Source organism: Equus asinus, chromosome 2, assembly GCF_041296235.1.
Source record: "Equus asinus isolate D_3611 breed Donkey chromosome 2, EquAss-T2T_v2, whole genome shotgun sequence".
In the NCBI taxonomy this organism is placed as follows: domain Eukaryota; kingdom Metazoa; phylum Chordata; class Mammalia; order Perissodactyla; family Equidae; genus Equus; species Equus asinus.
Genome location: NC_091791.1, coordinates 55,733,840 through 55,752,955, shown reverse-complemented (window position 1 = coordinate 55,752,955; position 19,116 = coordinate 55,733,840). Strand labels below are relative to the sequence as shown.

At 35.8% G+C, this 19,116-nt stretch overlaps 1 protein-coding gene across 11 annotated transcripts in view; it reads left to right on the top strand.

The window, feature by feature from the left end:
- The window catches only part of CTNNA3 (catenin alpha 3), a 1,499,312-nt gene that overhangs the window by 1,175,703 nt on the left and 304,493 nt on the right, over nt 1–19,116 (top strand). The gene's annotated exons all lie outside the window — the stretch shown is intronic.

Below are 19,116 nucleotides of genomic sequence, written 5' to 3'. Positions count from 1 at the left end.
TTAGATTATTACTTTAGATCCTTCTTCTTTTCTAATATGTACTTTACTTTGTTACTTTTAAAAAATGCTGGTTAGGTATTTTGTGAAATGACCCTCAATTTGGGTTTGCCTAAAGAAATAATTAGACTGAGGTTACGGATTTTTGAGAAGAATATCACAGAGATGAAGTACCCTTTTTATTGCCTAATTTATGGGTCTATGATATCACCATGACTTATAACTGGTAATTTGACTTCACTCCTTGGTTAAGACAGTACCCACCATGTTCCTCCATTATAAAATTACTTCTTTTCCCGCTCCACACTCTTTCCATTAGAAGTGAGTTACCAGTCCAGCTCACACTCAAGGGAAGGTGAATAAAACTTCACCTTCTGGAGGCAAGAATATCAAAAGATTGGCATCAGGCTATTTAACAAATATTTTGTGGGGGATCTTTTGTGGCCACACAAATATCCCATTTCTCTTAATGTTTTGCCCACTAATTTTAGCATTCATCAGTAGCAATCATTATCGCAATATTCTAATGGCGATATTTTTATTTTCCTCATTCCTCGTTTTATTATATTATTTCTGGTTGTATATTATTTTTGTTTCTATTCTGAATTGTTCAGCATTCTTGAATCTGGAAATTACTCTGGACCTCCTAGTAAGCATGGCAGGAGGTTGGATGAGAAGCACAGTGCCTTCATCACATGAGTCTGGGCCTCTCCTTGCCCCAAGTGGTTGTTTTGAAATTTGTCCCTTATTTCTCCTTTCCTAAAATTTATCAGCAGGAAATGGTGAAAGTCTGTAAGAAGAAAAGGCACCCTGACTCTTGGGGATTTTATAAGACTGAAGTCAGATTTTCAGCAATGTCTTTATTGAGTATTGGTTGTCACCTCTGAGCTTTCTGTCCCTGTGAGAGCTGTCATGATGAAGCTTTCTACTCTAGCAGTTGACGTTAAAATAATGGTACTTTAGGAGAATCATTATTCACTTGGTGAAATAATTAAAGGAACCAAATAACACTAGACCCAAGTAACGCTGTTGAATTACATCCCTCACCCGTCTTAGGTTTCATAAGATTCTTTTGAATTCCTAGAAGGTTCTAGCAAATACCTGTTTTATAAACAAGAACTCATAGTTTTTTTTCATGTATTTCATTAATCCTAGCTCTTGAAATTATAGAGCCTTTATTTTTCACTCTCATGTTCAATCTCATCTCTTAAAAATAGCAAACGTCAAAATAAATGTCATTTTATCGTCTAAATTCTTTCTTTCAACTTTCATGTCAGATGGCTGCCATAGATGCCTCATCATTGGCTGATATTCTGTTATCCAAATATTGCCTTGCTCTTGAATTGCTGCTACTATTATTTTCTAACTTATTTCCTTGATATTCTTTTTAAAGTGCTTTCAGTATGTGATTTCCATTTGGAGCTCAAAGGTGCACTACAATTCTGGGCCCCTAATCCAACCCCACACTCAACCTACTTGAGTTAACTACAAAATGCCAGATATTTGGTATCTCTCCTATCGTGGCAGCTAGTAATGGCCATGTCACCCATTTCTGGATATTAAGACATAAAGATGAACTCCTGGGATTTTTTCCCTCCGAGATAAAGAAAGGGAGTTCTTGAGGCTCTACTCTGTCCCTCCTTCCTTCCTGTATTTGGTTATACGCAGACACGAAGCTCAGCTGCAGTAGCCATCTTGCAGCCATCAGCAATGAGCCTGAAGCAAAAGCCAAGACACTGAGGACTGCAGAGTGAAGGCAGGAGAAGAGCTCGGATCCTTGCTGATAATGTTGAGCTGCCAAATCCGCAGTGATTGCCAAACTCTGCAATGATTATTTAGGACAATAAGAAACATCTCTTGCTAAAGCCACTTGTATCTGGGTAATGTTTTCTAGCAGCAGAAAGTGTCCTAACTGGGAGGCTGAACATATTTAAGACACTATAAATCTGGGGCGGAGAACATGGGGAGGAGATGTTGCAGAAGAATCGAATGGTTCCCTAAGTAGAGGGGACAAGAGAAAAGGCAATTTTGAAACAGATATAAAATTTACCTTTCACTATATTAAATTCCTTCTTTAAAACATATGATTAAATGTACTCTGAAACGGCTTTTCAAAATGTTTCTTTCCAAGTTTATGCTTTCATTGTTTTCCCAGAAATTATTTTAGATTATTATTTTGTTTTCTATTTCAAGGATGGATCTAAAAGGAATGATCTTATTTTCCTCCCTGATGTGTCTATAGAACTAGATTCCCTCCATCCCCTCATCTACTGCCATATTTTCCTTTCTTGTGTAAGGTCACACATAAATTCACAGAATCTATCTCCTCTCACATTATATTTCATTAGCATTTTCTGTTCACTGAAATGGTGTAACCTTCTGAGTCTTGTTCAGAACAAACAAAATTGGGAGTGTCAGTTTCCAAAAGAAAGTAGACAAGAAGAAGAAGATGTTATTTATGTTTGGTAATCAAGCTTGCAAAACCTCTTGGATTGTGACTTTTTAAAGCTGGGGTGAAAGCATGACGCTGAACCAACATTTTCTAAAATGTCACAACATTTCAGGAGGCAGGATCTTCTTGAAATCCATGCAGATGATCCTCCCGTGGATTCTAAGCATTACACAATTCCTTCTAGTTTCCAAAATCAATGAACGGGCATGATGAGTTTGTTTGTTTGTTTGTTTTAAATTCCAACTTTAGCTATTTTAAAAACACATTGAGGATAAACAGAAAATGTGATGACCACCTTTAAGGAGACTTTGCTGTGTGAATCTAGTACTAGGAAGAGGAAGCAGAACTTCATGCTTTTGTTTAGAAGACTTCATAGTCATTTAACATGGTGATGAATCAGAATATGAAGTTCCTTTATGGTTATAATCAATTTGAGTAACAGCTGAGAAAGCATAATAGAAATCATACAGTTTTACCTTTACCCCATAAAAGTCATGAAATATCCTGACAGGGCAATTTTGTCTACTTGCCTCTTCCTATAAATCTTTAAAAATCTGTTTTAATAATGGGCTAATTTTCCTCACACATAAACCAAATATACTGTTAATGGATTTGGAACTTACCTCTGTGTTTATTCCATTTTGGTTGAAGTATAAAACAAAAATGGGAAAAAAATCAGTGTTGATTATGGTTAATCATGCAACATAGATGTTCCTTACTTAAATATTATCTACAAAAGTTAGAAATAAGTCCCCGGCATTAAGAAAGATTTTGAAGGGGCCGGCCCTGTTTTGTAGCGGTTAAGTTCGCACGTTCCGCTTTGGTGGCCTGGGGTTTGCTGGTGCAGACATGGCATGGCAAGCTATGTTGTGGTGGGCTCCCCACGTATAAAGTAGAGGAAGATGGGCATGGATGTTAGCTCAGGGCCAGTCTTCCTCGGAAAAAAGAGGAGGATTGGCAGATGTTAGCTCAGGGCTAATCCTCCTCAAAAAAAAAAAAAAAAAAAAGAAAAGAAAGAAAGATTTTGAAGAAGCAACCAATACTACAAAATGTTATTACCCCCTCCAAAATGTTTTCTACTAAAGCAAGGGACAGTGAGAGATAATGTTAAAGAATGCACCGTATTCCATATTACCACTGCCTCAGGTGACTGGGACTTTTGCCTGACAGAACTTGGGACAATTATTGTATCCTTTGTGTTCAGAGATTATGTGCTGACAGTTTATTTCCTGAGCAATAACTGAGATATGTGACCTCTTGTCCTTGCCAGGAGATGGCCTATTTTGTAGTTGACAGCAGCAGTCACTGAGGGAAGAGCTTGACATTTGTGGCCTTGTAGCCTATGGGTCAGCTGTGTCTCTTTTTGATTCCTTCTGGCTGGTATAGTATGCTGGCATCTGTCTTGTCTTAGTGACTATTGCTGACACTGCCTTGTAGTCAATGGTCTCTATGGGCATTCCCTTTGTCCCAGCCCCCTATACATGCAATTACCTCCCATGTTCTACAATCACAACCTTTCAATTCTCGTGCCATTGTCCCCATCCTCTTATCAGTAAAATGCAGTAAGCCCCATCCTGAATGCAGATAGAATCAGTGCTTCTCAGGTCTCCTTACAGGACAGTTGGGTCTACTACCATTGTCTATAAAGAGATTACTACAGCCATGATTATTCATTTTTTAACCTATTCTTAGACTGCTTGAGTAAGACATTGCTCCTACAATGCACTAGATAAATAGTTTCATTAATGCAAACTGAAAAAAAGAGAAAGAAGTCTTAGGATGATAACCCTCTACCATAATGTCACAGTAATAACAATAGCGTCAAAAAATGCTCCCCATCTTGCATTGGCGCCATCATTTTGATTTCCATTGTGTTTTCCACATACAGTACAGATATTCCTGCAGTATGAACAAGTAATTGCCAAAAGGATGAAGCTCCTTCTAGCTCAAAAGTCTGTGAAATCCTATCAGCAGAGATATGTTTAATTCTGACTACCAAATTCTTCTTTGAAACTGTAGGAAAATTAGCACGACACCAAGCATGTACATCTTAACGTACACTTTTTAACTTTATGTTCTCCTAATTCTCCTTCTAACACTCTCTCTGCTTGATCTCTCCACTTTGGCTAACTCCACTTCTACATATTTTCTCCAAAATGAATATCTTCTTCAGAGTTCTGTGATTTGGCCTACTGCCACAGCTCCAAATGTCATCTCTATGCAAATGCTGGTCAAATCTCTGCCTCTCTCCTCCTCTCTCTCCCTCCCTCCCTCTCTCTCTTATCTCAGTCTCCTTCCTGACTGTCTGATAGATATCTGGACTTGAAGGTCACCTCAGACTCTACATGAGCAGACTCATTATCTTCTTTCTGAGACCTTCCTTCCTCCTGGCTTCATGATGACTTATAACAGTTTCCCCCATTGCTCCTAGACAACACCTTAGTCATCTTGGATTCTTTCCTTTCTATTACCTCCTGCATCTAGTCAGTAATAAAATCTTGACGTTTCTATCTCAGTACCAAATGTCTCAACCTTTCCATTCCCATTGCCAACATCCTCATTTAAATATTTATGAACTTTTTTCTAGCTTACTCCAACAGTCTCCCAACTTGTCTTCCTGCTTCAGCTATATGGTACAATTTTATACACCACTTTTGTATTAATTATCCAAAGCAATGATTTCCAAACTATCTTTTTAGTATTACAACCTTTTATTCAAATGAAATGGAACGCAAATATATAAAATAGAGCTGCTTTCTTTGAAACAGAGATTGAGTATGGGAAATCACACCTAGTCCCATTCAGGCTTCTCTTTACCTTACCTCTCCTCTGCCTACTCATAGTGCTTCCAGAGACACCCTCATGGGAACACAGTTGAAAACCACCATTAGAATATCCTCACAAATTAATTATGACCAGATGAAAAAATTGTATTTCAAACGTGCTGTAAGGGAAGAAGCTTTTAAGAAAAGTAAATTCAAATATATCATTTTAGTAGAGACAGTTCATAGGGGGGAAAAAGAAGACAATTAGATAAACTTTATTAGATTGTTTAGCTATAACAGAAATTCATCAGGCTCTTAGCATGAGGATTAGTTGAAGCAAATCTAACTTCCTAGAAGAGGTTGTAATTTCATGAAAGTCTATCAGAAAATTACACTGGTTATTTTATCAGGAATGTTTATTACTTCCCAGAAAAAGTAATGAGTTATATTGTACAAGAGCTTTTGTCCCAGGTCAGGTATGCAGTGATTTTCTTTCTCACCGCTGGTCGTGTTAGAATCTTACTCAGAGTTTCCAAAGACCATTAATTATCTACCAAATTAAGAATGGATTCTTTGGCTTGAAATTTAAATCACAACCTGGTATGATCTTAAACTAACAGTTAGCTTTTTGCTATTTTACTACATTGATAGTTATTACAGTGTTAATTCTACTTTTACTACTTTCTTCATCACAACCATAAGTTTCTGTGTAGTTTCTCATGCTCTATTGCTGGTATAATGTACTTCTCCCTCAGCTTGCTTCCTTATGTTGGTCTGTCTTTTTACATCTTAGCCATTCAACAAGACCCAATGTTTTCCATGCCACGTTTTCTATGGCAATTTTCCAAAATCTCTTTAATTGGATATCTTCTCACCATTCTTTTAATGTCTCTAGGTCTTTACATGCCTCTCTTAGGGTGGTTGCCTTTTTCTGTCTTCTTTTCTACAAGTAATGGGAAACAGGTAAACATATAACAGATGATTTATTGAGGTTGCATTACAGTACATGATAAGAACCTACATTTGTGGCCCCCATGTAGTATGCTTTGTACTTGTTGCATCTCCAGACAGATTCTTGACTTTTTAAAGGTAAGCTTAAAGTATAAAGGATAATGCTTGGTCTTTAGAATTATTTGGGAGACCGTCTTTTACTAGTTGTGCAATTCTGGGCATAAGTATTCAATTTCACTGAACCTTGGTTTCATCTTCCTCAAACAGAGCTAATTAAACATATAGGCAAATAGACATCTGTTGCAATGACTTTTACCCATGGTAGAGAAAAAAGCAATGCATGGAATGACAAAGGGAGATAGCCTGAGATAGGAGAGCTTACTGAACATCTCTGGGAATCATGAGGTCAACAGGCACCGAGGCATAGTGATAAGGTCCCCTGAGAATGGAGCAGATTGGTCTAAGACTATTAAGAATGAAAACAACAAAAATGCTTATGTATACTTTCTCTCTTTATTTTTGCGGGCAGACTTCTGATGACTCCTGGAGAATTCCAGAGGCAGGAATAATAAAATCATATCTGAGAGGCTTTTCTTGCCTCAGATGAAAAGTTTTCAGAGCAGTTTTGCTGACCAATGGAATTGGTGTTAGCTTTGGGTATTTCAGGTTTTATCCTAATTAATCCTCTTAACTGCAGAGCTTTGTCCATGAGTAATACACTAAGCGCACTGTGTGCGCCCCACAGAGGCAAAGCGAAGCAGTGCAGTGGCAGAACTTTAGTAAACAGAAACAGAATAGATTTGAAGAGTGAACTTTTCCATAGGGAGAGACTCAAATTAAATGCTCAGCAACTAATTCAATAATTCCTTTAACTAATGGGAAAGTTAGTAAGTGAATTATTTCAAAGCAAATTTATTATGAATTCTAGTTAAAAAATTAGGCAACTCATGAAGTACTTTCCCAGTCTAAGAATATGTAGAAGTAGGATTATTGAGTTATAAGAATTTGAGCTAGAAAAGCATATTCACTCAATGCACAATTACTAAGCAACTACAATGTGCCAGAAACATATTTGGGAGGCTAAAGCTGCAGTCCTAGTGATTGACTGAATATGGAGGGTGGAAGGTACCATGGGGAGAGGGAGGAGGAAATTGGTGCGAGAAGCTGATGACACCAGACACTTAGGATACACACACACACACACACACACACACGTATATAATTTATGCACATGTATCTTCTAAATACCTTATCTTTATAGAACATAAAATAGGGTGACAAATAATAGTATATGGAACACAGAAGCAAAATACTAACTCAGTTTGAGACGTGAGTGGGAAAAAGGGGAAAGTCATAAAAGGCTCCCTAACAGGTGTTATCTGTATGGACTCTTAAACGAGAGGGGGAAATTACTGTAATGAAGAATATGAAGAAGAGCTTACCTTAGAGAGGAAACAATGAGCAAATATAGAGAGGTGTAAATAAGATGGCATGTTGGGAAAGCTATAATCTGTTTTGAATGGTTGAGCCATAAAATGACAGATGTGAAATTACTGAAGATGGAGCTGAAGGAGGAGGGTTGAGTTAAATGGAGGCAATGCATGCTATGATTAAAAGCTTGGTTTTCATCCTTTCAACAATTAAGTGTCCACCAATGGGTTTCACCAGGGAAATGGTGAGCATTGGTGATTAGAACAATTACTGTGATAGCAGTAGGATGGGTAAATTTGAGGACTATATATGGCGGCTGAGTTAAGGGGACTATCATAAGCCAACATGAGATATGGTGAGGAAGACCTGCACTAGAGCAATGGTAATAGGGTTTTAGAATGAATTCTGGTTTAAGAATTATATAGGATGGAAAAGGTAACTGCGTTCGGTGAGAGAGGGAGGATAGAGGTAGAGGAAAGGAGAAAAGAACTCCCAGCCAACTTGTTTAGGTGCTTGAGTAGATGATAATTACGTTTATTAAGATGGGAAATATAAGAATGATGGTAAATTTGGTGGAAGAAGGTGGTGACTTCATTTTTGTATATGTGGAGTTGAAAGGTGCTTATAGTTTATGCAGTTTGAGATACACTGAAGGCTGTGTGTGTGAGTCTAGGGGAAGAAATGAGAACCAAGTGTAGTAATTTGGGAGTTCTATTTGTATAGACAGTAATGGAAGGTGCAAGAAAAGATGGAAGTATCTCATCTAACTCACGTATTTCATTTTACCAATAGCATAGCTAGAAATCAGCATTTAAATTATCACAAAGAGTAATGTAATGTGGGTTAAGTATAGAAAATATATAGTTTTGTTCTTAAGCGACAGAAGATCAAGATAAAAATATTCATACAATGAGATAAATTAGGTATCCTTAGAGAACTCAATAAAGAGTTTTTAAAGAAAGTGTGTACAAGTATATATTTTTGTCGTTGAAAGGGCAAAGGCCATTTAGGATCTGGTGCTTGATCTTAATTCCAAAATCTCTGATATTTTCTGTCTTCAGCTTTAATTTTGATGTTTATTTTCTGAAGATTCTCTTAGTATTTTAAATGTAGTCAGTGTACAGGATGTCCTTGTTACTGAGTTAATATCACAAACCGTGAAAACATATTTTGAATTTAAGACACCTAAGTGAAAGAGGAGCCTTTATTTTAACGGGGACATATTTTGTGTAGCCTGTTCATTGCTAAATATAATGCCGTAACTTCCTCCCTTTTTTCCTCCTAACATTTGAATTTAAAATATTTGGAATAGAGTGATATCAAACATCTGTGTTATGATATACCTGTCCTCTGAGCAACATTTGAGTTTAGAGACAGCTTTTATTCCTGCTTGTTTAAAAAAAATCACTCAGATAGGCACAACAATTAAAATAAAAACCCTCAAAAATACATTCTTCAGTATGAAGAGTGGTAGAAAGAACACAGGCTTTGGCGTCAGCAGAATTGTGCGTAAAAATTGGCTATATTAATTATTAACCATAAATGTGAGCAGTCGTCAAAATCTCACTCTTCTCTTTAAATGGACTTATTTTTAGGATTAAATTATATCATCATTTAATCAGTTAAACTTCTTTCAACTATGAGTAACAGAATGTTTTACAGGTTTAAATATCAAGAAGTCCAGAGTTGTTTAATTCAGCAGTTCATTAACACTATATATATATACTGTTTTCTCTGCCATTTTGAAGTGACAGATTTTCTCTCTGTTGCAAGATGACCACAGCAGTTCTAGGAGTCACATCCAGACAGAAAAATGTCCAGAGAAAGAAGACGGATCATCTCTCTGGTGTTTCCCTTTGAGCAGAAAAACCTTCCAGCAGTACACTTCCCTAATTCCTGTTGGCCAGAATAGGGTGTCAGGGTCTTTTTAAACCAATCACTGACAGGAAAATGATCCGTTAATAATCACAACTTACCTCTGACCTGAGAACCATATCACCTTCCTGCTGTTTGGATACCTGAACAAATTCATGGTTCTTTTAGTAAGGATGTTGGTAAGAGTGTTGGGGAGCCAACTGATGATATCTGCTGCATGTGATTCTCCAAGTGTGACCCTGGCAGTAGCAAAATTACTGGTATTCAGTAAGTAATCAATAAGTGTTTGCCTGCTCTTATCCTAGAACAATATTATGCATCAGCTATTGTGGTGGTCACTTTCAGATAGATTATCATATTTTGGATCCTGATCTGAGGCTTCCTGGAGCAAGAATACAAGCAAGTTACTTTCATTTTCACAAGAAAATATCAATTTATCTGGTCAACACTTAGTATCTAAAACAAACGGAAGTTCTTTTGCCTGATAACCCTGAATGCTCATCCTTCAAGATCTAACTCACTGTTGACATCAATTTCAAATAATTTATGATTTACTCCTGTCAAAAGTCATGCTGAGATCATTCATTCATTTATCCATTAAATTTCTGTCTGGAATCAAAATTCTCTAAGTCCTATTTCTGTATCCTATCACATCAGAAAACCAAAAAGATGCAAACCAAAATTCTAGTACTATAGCTTTCTGAAAAAGATGTTGATTTTCTATAAAAGAAATAGTCTTATGAAGAATGCTTTTACATCTTTTGTAACACTGTTTGTGAAGACTTTTGTTCATTATGTTATTTAATAAAGAAAAATATAAATACCTAAGTAATGCATTCATTTCTCTTAGCATACAGTGTTGAGGAAAAAAATCTTTTTAAGTCTCTCCCAATTAAAATTTCTAAGTGCTCAACTTCATTTTAGTAGATAATACAAATCATGTAACTCATTGCTTCATTTTTGTCTGGGCTGCAAGAGATCAGTTTTATACTTAATTGCTTGCTATACCTTATATCTAGAATTTTTTGTGTAATTATGTTTCTATTCCCTAACATTCATTATTTGGCTCCTGTTATATGGGCCTTGTTTTAAAAGTTTTAAAAGCCTATTGTACCCTTGATTCTTTTTAAAGCTGACTTAAATATTTTTTTTGGAAGTAGGAGAGTTATAAAATTAAATCTCTCCTTCCAATCACATATCCTTACATCCATGCATCTATCCACCTATCTTTTCTTCCAACTATCCATATTTTCTTTTGTTTACCCATCCATCCTTCCATCCCTCCATCCATCTACCCATCCTCCCAACCATTCATTCATTTTTTTAAAATGTCTTTCTGCATGTAACTAAATATATCCAGAGAAAGTGAACACAGAGCATACAGGATTGTGCACAAACCTGTGGGTCCAGAGAGTGTCTATGTTAGAATTAGATCAATTTCTTCATTTTACAAAAGGACTTTAGCTCCATCTAAAAAAAAATTTTGGCTGACCTTTGCCAATCTTAGCTTACATTGATGCAGAGGTTTCTGGATTTCTGTAATTGTTTTAAAAAAATTAGCATGGTTATAAATTTTGATTTATTTTAGTAGACTTGCCTAAAATAGTGTATGTAAACCAATGTATGTAAATCCAGCTTTTAATAAAAAAGGAAATTAGAGGATAAATATTTATAAAAGAAGTCATTTTAGTTGCCTTAAATAGTGAGCTTCCCTACTGTATTTAAAATGAGTTTTCATTTTTTCAACAAACATTAGTAATAGAAGTAATTCAATACAATAGACTTTCTCACTCAAGAAGTTCAAAATCAATTTCTATCCAACTTTCTAGAAAAATATCTATTGCATGAATTATACATGCTAATATATATAAACTATGTGAATTTGGGCTCCCTGAAGTTTTGAAGATATTGATTGCAATAGTAGAAAGAGTCAAGATAAATGCACATGAGATATAGAAAAAACAAATTTGTTCTTTAAAAATCTTCATCTTGTACACCTGTACATAGGAAACTCTTACAAACCATGTGATATTCAGCTACTGTAGGCAAAGTAAAATCAATGCTATAAATGAGATCAAGTCTATACTCTTTCACTGCAATATTATAACTCACAAAAAATAATTAAAATTCTGTTAAAGTAACAAGTTGGAACTGAAATTCTAGACATTCTTAATATATATTACAACTAGTATAATTTCAGCAGATGTGGAATCCCATAACCCTCGTGGGATTAACACAATTAATATGACAGAGACATCATCTATAATTTCTCAAAGCACAAATAAAAGGCATATTCTCCTTAGGTAGTCACTTATATTTATTCCAAGGTGGCTATATGTCGACCAACAAAGCTAAGAATGGTATCAGTAGCTAGAATCTGATATACAATTTTTCTATAGCCCAGGACATTTCTGGGTGCCAAAAGAGGGTTTTTTAAAAGGTTTATAATTCTTATCGGAAAATATACACGGAAAAATCACAGAGATAATACCCATTTCACTCTTCAAGCATCTAAACCCGTGTCCCACAGAAGGCAGGTACTCAACAAACACTTGCTTTGCAAATATTTGGAGCAGTCCTGTCCAACAGAACACTTTCAATGATGGGACTGAGCTATAACTACACTGTCCACAATGATAGCTGCATGTGGTGGGCCAGAGTGACTGACAAAGTGAAAGTTTCATTGTATTTAATTTTTATTAAGATAAAGTTAAATGGTAGCATATTTCTAGTGTCCATTGTATTGGACAGCACAGATTTAGAAAGTAGTCAAGTGTAAATTACTCAACGGTATACACCTTGAAAATTCAAAACAAATTTATTTGTTCGTTTGTTGTTAATTGCATTTGGTTTTAGGTTTCCTTCCCCGCCCATATCCTTGTTATTAATTTTACTTTTTTGAAATTATATAATCTAACTTGTTTACAAAAGTTAAAAGTATATTCTCGGAGAGGAATCTCTCTTCTCATATTCCTTTCACACGATTCTTAACATCCCTTGTAAACTATGTTTCCTTATTTCTTTCTTTATCCTTCATGTAAGTGTATTTTTTAAATATGTGTGAAAATAAGCACATTAAGATGTGCTTTCTTATTTCCCCTTCATTGTTACATGAAATGTAATATATTTCTAGAGAGGAAATCATGAGTTCATGCTGACATCTCCAATGTAATCCCATCCCATAGAGTTCTTTTTTGTTTATCCCATTCCATAGTAGTACCTCCCTTATTGCACAGTGAGAAGCTTGGCTTTCAAAAATATCTACATGTTTACTTGTTGTCTCAGTGTTACAGGACATATAAATACCCCCAGGGTATTTCTTACCCTGCTTTTCTGACTCCATTATTTCCTTAGCCTCACGTCTTGCTCTTTCAGATTCAGCTTTTAAGAGTCTATTGTGAAGTATCTTCCTGACGAAGAGTTCATGGAAGTTAAACATTCTGTATACTTGCATGTTCAAAAGAATCTTTATCTCACTGTTCACTTAATGAATTGGCTGAATATTGAATTTGAAGTTTAAAGTAATTTCTCCTTGGAATTTGAATGCATTGTTTCAGTTTTTTTCCTTCAGTATCTAGGGTTACTCATCAAAAGCATTAATACCAACCTGATTTTAATATTTTATCGATGGCCTTTTCTCTCTTGAAGATTTACTTCTTCTCTTTATCCTCAGTGTTCTGGAATGTTGGAGGGCTTGTCTGAGGATGGTTAACCTTGCATCTAAGCACTGATAGGTATATTCCCTGAAAATAGGGATATAAATTCCCTGAAAATATGTACGTATATTCCTGGTACCAAAAGACATGTACTAAGGTGTTATAACATCAGCATATATCATAGTCCCAAACTGGAAATTATCCAAATGCCCATTAATCATAGAATAGATAAATAAATTGTGGTATACTTGTACAATGGAATACTATACAGTAATAAGAATGAATAATCTAAAACTACATGCAATCATGTGGGAAAATCATGTGAGTTTAATGCTGAGTGAAACTTGATACAATGTGATTCCATTGGACTGAACCAAAACAAGCAAATAATATATATTCTCTCATATATATTCTCTTAGAACTTTCCAGTCTCCTACTGTAGTAGTTATCCATTGTGAAACAAATTGCTCCAAAATTTAGCAGCTTAAAAAAGCAAACATTTATTGTCTTTCACATTTTCTGAGAGTTAGAAATCCAGGAGTGGCTTAGCTGCGCAGTTCGCCCTCAGGATCTCTCATGACATTGCAATCAAGATGTCACCTAAGGCTGCAGTTATCTGAAGACTTGAGTGAAACTAGAGGATCCATTTCTGAGTTCACTCATATGACTGTTGGCTTGAGGCCTCATATCCTTATTAGCTATTGGCCAGCAGCCTCAGTTCCTTGCCAGTGGGCCTCTCTCTAGGGCTATTCACAACCTAACAGCTAAAGATCCCAGAGCCAGCAATATGCAAGACAGAATGAGCAAGATGGAATCCTTGATGTCTTTTTTAACACAGAACATAGTCTAAGAAGTAACATGCCATCACTTTTGTTATATTCTATTGGGCACACAGGTCTGGTACAATGTGGAAAAGGGCTACACTAAGACGTGAATCCCAGGAGACTGGGACCAGTTGGAGCCATGTTGAGGGCTGGCCAGCACACCTGGTAAAAATTTAAATTGGTGGATTTTGAGAAGTTCAGTAGTGTAGGAAATTGCATTGATAATTTAAATATTTCAGAATTCATACTGAGAAACAAAGAAAACTAACAACAAATAATTTTTTTAAAGAGGCAATTTGTTAACCTCCGTTAAAACAAAGTGCTACAGAAGTGCACAAAGGCTTTCCTAGAACATTGCTTGGCCCAAGTCCGACTTTAAATGCTTCAATAGTCATAGTCACTTAACTAAACAAATTTGAAAAGGATGTGAGGAAAAGTATAAAAGTGCTAAATCCTTATGTCAAGTAATCATTGAGTAATTTCTAAAGCATTTAAGCCAAGGAATATTGTTTATTAATATTAACATTACTTATAAACATCAGGATTTTTAAATTTAAGCTCCAGGGAAAAGAGCTAAGTCTCTAAGTCACTGGAGAGTCCCAAAGCTGGACACTCAGGCTGATTCAAGGATCCAGAGTTTCATACGTAGAAAATGATCTCTGCTAGAGGGGAAAAAAATGATCAATATCGTGAAGCCATGACAAAGTCTTTCCCGTTATTTTATTTTTTAACTTCTCCAGATATTCCAGATGTTTAAAAGGTAGGTAAAGAGCAGAATAGTGAGGTCAGAAGTCCTACTCTTGCTGACTGTGTGATGTGTCATAAAGTACTCACTCACTCTGACCCTTGATTCTCTCATTTGAAAAGCGGCAAAATTCTTACCGGTCATGGAATTTTATGACATATAATCTGTGAGGAACCAAACACATTCTTGATACATAATATTGGCTTCCAAATATTTTTAAAAATCTGAACCATGATAATCAATATTTGCTCAATAAATTAAAAAGATGAAGGGTGTGAGGCATTTACAGAAGTCACGCATATGCTTGCTTGCACTTTCCACTATTATTAATTCCTTCCTAGTTACTTAGCCTAACATAAAGAAATGATGACTTAGCTTTATGTGAACTTTCAAAGCCAAATCCCTCTACCATTTGTAATTTTCCAAGATAGTATTATAATTAGAAATATTTTAATTTGAGATTTATTAATGGTAGAAAACATAACTTGGTGACATAATTTCGGATGATTACCTGCAATGAGTCTGAATTCTTTTCTGACCTATTTAATCTAATAATTATGCACCCTTACCTACTTTCAAATGCACGGAATAAATTTGGCAAGGATTAAGAAGGGGTGAAATATTCTTGAGTTACTGCCAGAGACTCAAGGCCTAGTTGAAGTTAGCTCTGTAGGTTTGTTAACCTCATTGCCAGAAAATTAACATTAATTCTCCCAGGAGAGCTGAAATTCCAAAGCCCCAAGGATTTTACTTATCCAGAGGAGGCAGGGTGGGTTCAGAGAGCAGGCTCTGGAGTGTCCCTTACCAGCCTGCCACTTATCAGCTGTGTGACCTCAGTTTCCTCCTCAGTAAAGTCAGGATAGTAATAGCTCCTGCTTCACAGGGCTGCTGTGAGGATTAAATGAGACAATGAGTATAAAATGCTTAGCATAGTGCCAAGTCGAGTAAGCACTCAAAGAATATTAGCTATTATTCTGTATATTCCGAATAAAGTCGATAGAGAAAGTTCAGACCTCTAAAGAGAGCAGAACTGGCTTAGAATTTGGCAGTAGAAAACAGACAAGATGCTTTAAGTTTGAAGCTGACAATGTGTTGACCCAGAGGTCACTTTTGTTTAATAAATCTGTGCTCCAAAGTTCAGAACAGTTTATCCTACCTGGCATTTCAATTGATTAGATCGAATTTGTTTAAGGCATCTCCCTTTTTGATCAATAATTGTATAACATAGTGGTATATTATGTGTAAACCTTGTTTTCTTGAAACAGGTAGATTGCAGATTCAAGACAGGTTTGTCAATTTGCTATTCTTTCTTAATTACCCTTAACTGGCTACTTAATTATACTCACTTTGTAGTTTCTTGAAAGCATTAACAAAAAAATCACTCCTAGGCTGATCCAGGCAACCACATGTCCACAGTATGAGTAAGCACACCCACAGCTGGTGTTTAAACTAATGACATGAAAAGTGCATTACATATCAGCTTTGACTAGTTCATTTGTGTTGCCAGAGTGAAAAAGTAGTAGTTTCCATCTGTACTTCAGAAATCAAACATTTGCTTCTGAAAGATTTTATTTTAATTGGAGTTAATATTAGTTTATTAGTAAAAGGCTCCCAGAGGAGTTCAAATGAAATCATGTTGCAATAATGAAAAGTCTATGTCGTGTTTTCCTTAAACTACCTTAAATCTTTCTCTCATTATCTCACATGGTGGCGAAAACTAGACTTTTGCACGATTTTATATTTGTTTCTTTTTGCCAGAATCTACACAGGAAGATGACGGGGGCAGTTTCACTATGGCACAGGCAGTAGTAACAGATTGAAGGTGTTGATGGAGAGAGTTAGTTATTTAGGGCACACTTTGGGAGATGAGAAAAAAATCTGTTTTCAATGAGGAAGAATGTGAATAAAGTTTTGTCAATAATAGACCAACACAGATTTTGAGACCATATCTCTTTGTATTTAGCTATGTCTTTAGAGTTAGGAGAAGATGTCAAAAAATCTAGAACCATTTTGCCTGTTCTTTGGAGTAGCACTTTTGATGGGAGAGTTTGCTGTTCACCCCTAGAACCTGAAGAAAATGTGAAATAACTGGACACATTTTCTTAAGAGCTCTCTCCTCATCATAAAAAGTAAAGATTAACTCATTCGATATGTTGAATGTTCTTATAAGTCCACTTAAACATATTTTTGGAGCTTCTTGAGTGTGAACAAAACATTGAAATGCAAGCTGAACATATTGCATTGTACCTAAATTTTTGTAAGGCTTTTATATATGCTCATTCGTTCAATTACTCAATTCATTCAATTGCTTATCTACTATTTGCCAAGCTAAGCACTTGGGATACAAACAGAAAAAAGTTTCCAGGAACCATTGAAAACTTTTAAACAGTGTAGTGACATGGATCATTCATAAAACCACTTATTGACCATCTATTTTGTAGCAGATACTGTTGTACTTAATGCTAAGAGTAGGGTTTCATCAATAAGATTGTACTTAAAATGAATCTGATGGATGAGAAGAACCTAGGCCAGAGGACCATGGTGAGCACTCAAGCAGGAGAAAATGATGGCTAGAGGCAGTACGGCTAGAATTGGCAATGGATTTAAAAGATATTCATATGGTAGAGGAGATTGCACATGGTGGACATTTGGACATAGAAGGTAAAAGAGAGCGGGAGGTCAAAGAAGACACCTGGGTTTTGTTCATGGATGGCTGGGCACCAAGATAGAAAACTGTAGAAGAAAATGAAGTTTTCCTGGAAGAAAAGAATGTCTTTAGGTGTAGATAGGACAAATATGAGGTGTTATGAAAGATTCAGATAGAATTTTGCATTGGGCAGTTGGATATATAGTCCTGGAATTTAGGGAAAAAGATCTAGACTAGAGACATACTTTGGGAGTCCCATCCATATATGTAAATGGGCCTTGTGGTTTGGGACTACTTGTCCTAGCAAAGTGGTGAGAGTTAGCTTCCTCCTTGGCTTTGTTATCCCATCCACTGAACCTGAGGCAGCGATTTGATGGAATCTCACTATAGAGCGGTAGTAGTCTTATCCAATAGAAATGTTTCATATCTCCACTCTCAAAGTAATAGTCAGTAGCCACATGTGTCTGTTGAGCACTTGAAATGTGGTAAGTGTGATTGAGGAACTGAATTTTAAATTTCATTTAATTTTAATAAATTTAATTTTTGATAGCCACCTGTGGCCACATGCCACTTTTTATTGGACAGTATGCCTAGAGAAGGACAGAGAAGAGCACAGTGGATAATCTTGGCAGGTATCGTGGCTAAGGAGTAGGATATAGATGATACATTTTAGTAGGTGGAGGAAAGAGGGGACTAGGATGGAGGATAAAACGTGAGTGCCCGTGTATACCACCACCATTTCCCCATATCAAGAACATAGCAAGCAGAATTGCAAGAGATGGTATGTCATACATGCAGACAATGATTTGCATTAGAAAAAATAGTATTTATCAATATTTTTGTAATAGATGAAATACATCTATCTTCTAGGTTTAGATCATTACTCTAAAAATTAATCTGCTTTTATCCTTCATCTTCAAATGGGGTAGAGGCTTCTTCAATATAATATAGTACAGTTACGTGTCACTTACTAAAGGGGATACATTTTGAGAAAAGCATTGCAAGGTGATTTCATCATGGTGCAAACATCATAGAGTTCACCTAAATTGAGTACAAGAGAAAATGATGCAAACAAGAGATGCAGTAAACACAAGACGTATGAGGCTGCTGCCAGCCTAACACAGTATACTGTTTTATAGAAAATGTTTTTTATAAGTAGAAAGAGACACTCTAAAATAACATAAAAAGTATAGTATAGTAAATACACAAGCCAGTAACAGTCATTTATTATTATTATTTATTGTCAAGTGTTATGTTCTGTACATGATTGCATGTGCTATACTTTCATACAACTGACAGCACAGTAGGTTTTTTTACACCAGCATCACCACAAACACGTGACTAATGCATTTCACTATGACCTTATGATGGCTATGAAGTCACTAGGCAATAGGAATTTTTCACCTCCATCATAATCTTACTGGACCACCTTCATGTATGTGGTCCACTGTTGGCCAAAATGTCATTATATGGTGCATAACTGTGAAGTAAAGAGTTCAAATTTCTGTTCTGCTATATAGTAGCAGAATGATCCTGGGCAAGATTCTTGATTTCTCTGTGTCTCCACTGTTCAATTAAGTATTAACACCAGATTAATACTTGTGTTGTTTTAGGATTTAAATCATAGCAGATGCTTAAAAAATGCCTTGAGTCTACTGAAGAGTTAAAGAATGTTACTATCATTAATCTTAAAAGTAAACTTGGAGAAATCTTTTTGACTGAGACTATTTTGAAATCTTAATTTAAAAAAAGGAAAATCTATGGATATTAGTC